Genomic DNA, 4,443 nt, shown 5'->3' with positions numbered 1-4,443 from the left:
GCCGCCGCGCCCCGCCCGAGCGGCTTCCGGGCGCGTTGCCTGGACGCGGTTGCCGTGGCAGCCCGAGCTGGAGGCTTTCCCCGCGCCCGCGCCCGGCCCCGCGGCGCCGCCCCTCCTCCCTCCGCGTTCCCACACCCAAAATAGCCTCTCCTCCGGCTGCTGTTTCCCACCCAGCTCGCAGCCCAGCGACTCCGAGTCGGCGGGCGGGGATTTCGCTTATTGGAAAATAAATCCTGTTGTAGGGCTGCTTGATTTGAAGGCAGAGGTGTTGAAATGGTGCCTGATTAAGATAATAGCCGTGGTGGCTGCACTGTAATTCTCTTCAGAGCCCTCACGTCCCTTTACCAAACCTCTTTCCCACAACCAAGCGTTATTATCTCCCCCCACCCTCTTTCTTCCACATTGGGGAGAAGTTATTTTACGAGGCCACTGTCTGGGAAACAGCTTGTGCGTTGACGCCCCACCTGTGCAGGGGAGCTAAGTAACCCTCGAGGCGGCCAAGTGACATCTTAATGAATCACCTTGACACTCGCCACTGGGACCAGGGGTGGTGTCTCATTGCAGCAGACGCGAGCGCAAAAAAGATCTGTCACCACCCGACTTCTTCACCTCCCTTCCTCCTCCTTTCTACCTCATCTCCTTCCCAGAGCGTCCTAACTCTTTCCACCTTCCTCTCAATGTGGATTCTGAGAAGGATGCACAAGCCGATCCACTCAGAATTTTGCTTCCTGTCTGTGGGCGGGATGTAGCAGAGTTGGGGACCCCCACCTATGCCCGCCTCGCCACCTCCGGTTCACCTCTCTTTCGCGTCGCTAGTATTTACCCAGTACAGGTGTTCCTAACCGTCTACCCCACCAGTCGCAGCCTCTCCAATCCAGGGAAAGGAGTAGGACTTGGCAGACAGACCCTGGGCTGTGGAGTCAGGCTGGGCTATTATGGAATCCTCTCTCCAGCAGTGATTTCTGTGTGGTCTTTGATATTCCGTTTCCTTACGTATAAAACGGAATAATACCCCCATAAAGGGTTAATGCATCCATAACGTTCAGGGAACAATGTTTATTGGATGCTTGTCAAATGCTGGAAACTGTGCTTAGTTAGCCCTAATACATAATGGTGAAGAAGAAAAAGAGAAACAGATTTCTGTTCTCATAGAGCCTACAGCAAGAGACACACCAGTCAAATAACCACAGACACCCTTGAAACTGCCATTGCCATAAGGAGAGTGCATGACCTTGAGACCTGTGGTGCGAAGATCTGACCTAGGAGCATCCCTATAGCTCAGTGATTATTCTTCCCTTTTTCCCCTTTGATTCCCACTGTTTGGCACATGGTATGCACTCAGGAAATACATATGGAATTCAATGCTATGTCATGGTCATAACAGTATCACGCAGTTTCGCACTAAGTTTTTGCCACTGAAAATATATTTGAAACATACATAACTGGCTGCTATGTCTGGAAAGATGTGCAGGTCTTATCAGAAAGTACTCATTCAAACCCAGAGCCCATCATGAAGAGTCTCAAGAAAGGTTCAAAGTGTTTCTTGCCTATCCACATGGGGTTACCGTAGTAAGGTGTGCATCTCAGATGAGCACATGAAAGTCCTCTTTGCCTCATCCCTCTCCCCTTACTGTTCCACTCTCTGCTCTGGTCCCAGCTCCATTCTACCACTTCCCCTTGATACAGAGCTGCAGGACACCCATTCCTGACTTCCTGGGAGAGCAGCTGCATCCTTAAAATCCTCAGAGTAGAGCATCTATAAAACAGAGAAAACTCTCTCTTGTACTTCTGCTGCCTTTGAAGCATAACTGTTTGCTGTATTTGCCACAAGACTCCATCACTCTCAAGGGTAGAGAAGAAGAGGACCTGGTGAGTGAGGGCCCTTGCTACATATATACACCATTTTATTCTGACTTTTAAAAAATCATATCAAATAGCATAAATAGAATCCAAAATTTTAAAAGATTCATTAGTAAGAAGACACTTAATTGTAGCTCTTTCAAACTCTGAATTCCTCAATAGGAATCCTGAAGTCTCATAGTAGCCTTGAATTAGCACCATGACTTCCCACTTCTGACCTTTTTTTACCCCTGTTCAGGTGACGTGTTCTGAATCCTGAGGAGACACAGTGCACAATGATGTAAGCCTATCTTATTTTTTTTCCAGCTCAAACAATTTCTGTAGGATAAATTTCAAAGAACTATCTGTTTTTCCAGAATTGTTTGATTGTGACTCATTACAGGAAATGGATTTTTTGCATTAAAGTAAAAAGCTGTGTATTACAAATTATTTAATACTGGCAAAGATTACCAAAAATAATTTCATCAAAGAGAGCAATTTTATAAACTTGATGGCTATCGTACTGCTCACCAGTTATTAAATACAAATAACAAGTGCGATATATTTTGCTAGATGCTGTGGAGATTTTTTTAAGTGATTTATGACTCACGGGATCTGAGTTCCCAGACCAGGGATTAAACCCATGCCCCCTGAAATGGAAGCATGGAGTCCTAAACAATGGACCACCAAGGAATTCCCACAACTGAGTTCTAGTCCTACTTGTGTTTCTGCACCAAAAAAAGTCATGAAGATACAATATAAGGGGCTTTCCTGAGGCCAGTGAACAGGCTCATCCAGGGACAGGTCAAGGGATTGTATAGGTCAAAACTGGTATTTGTAAAAAGGCTGGAAAACAGGCCAAGTATATGGTGAGCCCTGCAGGGTGGTTAACACTTTATCTTCTAGTCAGCAATTCTCAACTAAGGCTTATAACTCAGTGGGGTGTCAAGATCCATTCTGAGGTGTGTCACACAATGTTCTTCACCAATAATAAAGTGCCAAAAGATTTACCCACAAGCAATGGTCATATCTAGGAACCAGAAAGTGGAAGAGGGTTCCCACAAAGGAATGAGGAAGAATAAGAGACATTAGGGATGATCTCAGAGAGGCTCTGGGGGGAAAGGTTCAAGGTGACAAGTCCCACAGAAGTCAAGAAAATGTAGGAACTAGAAGGTCACTGATGACCTTCAAGGGTATTTTTGAGTTCTCGGACTGCTGTGGGTTAACAAAAGGCTGGCTGCTAGAAAACTGCAGCAGCAGGTGTGGGTCACTGTTTAAAGAAATTTGAAGTGCAGGGAGGGTAAGACATAGGTCAGGAGAAGGGTTTTTGGTGCTAAGTGAACATTTTCAAGATAGGAAAAAATAGTCTTTGCATATATGTATTGTTGGACTCATGAAGAAACAAGAGCATAATACATCATTTTGCACTAACTCAATCTAAATTCTGCCACTAATTTCATCATCACCGTATCCATTTCCTTGTTAAAAATCTTTCATCAAATAAGAAAAATCTTACATTGAACAAAGGTGGGGTTCACACCTTGGGACACTATTCTGTTAATAACTAGTTAATAAAATATGTGTTGTTCCTGATGGCTTTTCTTTGGTGGCTTTCTTTGTTGATAATAATAACACAGCTATTTCTAAGGCCTCCTCAGACAGCCATTTTGCATTTTTGCATTTCTTTTCCATGGGGATGGTCTTGATCCCTGTCTCCTGTACGATGTCACGAACCTCTGTCCATAGTTCATCAGGCACTCTGTCTATCAGATCTAGTCCCTTAAATCTATTTCTCACTTCAACCGTATAATCATAAGGAATTTTATTTAGGTCATACCTGAATGGTCTAGTGGTTTTCCCTACTTTCTTCAATTTAAGTCTGAATTTGACAATAAGGAGTTCATGATCTGAGCCACAGTCAGCTCCCGGTCTTAATTTTGCTGACTGTACAGAGCTTCTCTATCTTTGGCTGCAAAGAATATAATCAATCTGACTTTGGTGTTGACCATCTGGTGATGTCCATGTGTAGAGTCTTCTCTTGTGTTGTTGGAGGAGGGTGTTTGCTATCACCAGTGTGTTTTCTGGGCAAAACTCTATTAGCCTTTGCCCTGCTTCATTCTGTACTCCAAGGTCAAATTTGCCTGTTAATTCAGGTGTTTCTTGACTTCCTACTTTTGCATTCCAATCCCCTATAAGGAAAAGGATATCTTTTTTGGGTGTTAGTTCTAAAAGGTCTTATAGAACCGTTCAACTTCAGCTTCTTCAGTGTTACTGGTTGGGGCATAGGCTTGGATTACCGTGATATTGAATGGTTTGCCTTGAAAAAGAACAGAGATCATTCTGTTGTTTTTGAGATTGCATCCAAGTACTGCATTTCGGACTCTTTTGTTGACCATGATGGCTACTCCATTTCTTCTAAGGGATTCCTGCCCACAGTAGTAGATATAATGGTCATCTGAGTTAAATTCACCCATCCCAGCCCATTTTACTTCGCTGATTCCTAGAATGTCAACATTTACTCTTGCCATCTCCTGTTTGACCACTTTCAATTTGCCTTGATTCATGGACCTGACATTCCAGGTTCCTATGCAATACTGCTCTTTA

The sequence above is a fragment of the Bison bison genome, unplaced genomic scaffold (genome assembly GCF_000754665.1).
Source record: "Bison bison bison isolate TAMUID 2011002044 unplaced genomic scaffold, Bison_UMD1.0 scf7180017864066, whole genome shotgun sequence".
Taxonomy (NCBI): domain Eukaryota; kingdom Metazoa; phylum Chordata; class Mammalia; order Artiodactyla; family Bovidae; genus Bison; species Bison bison.
Note: the sequence above shows the minus strand (reverse complement) of the source record.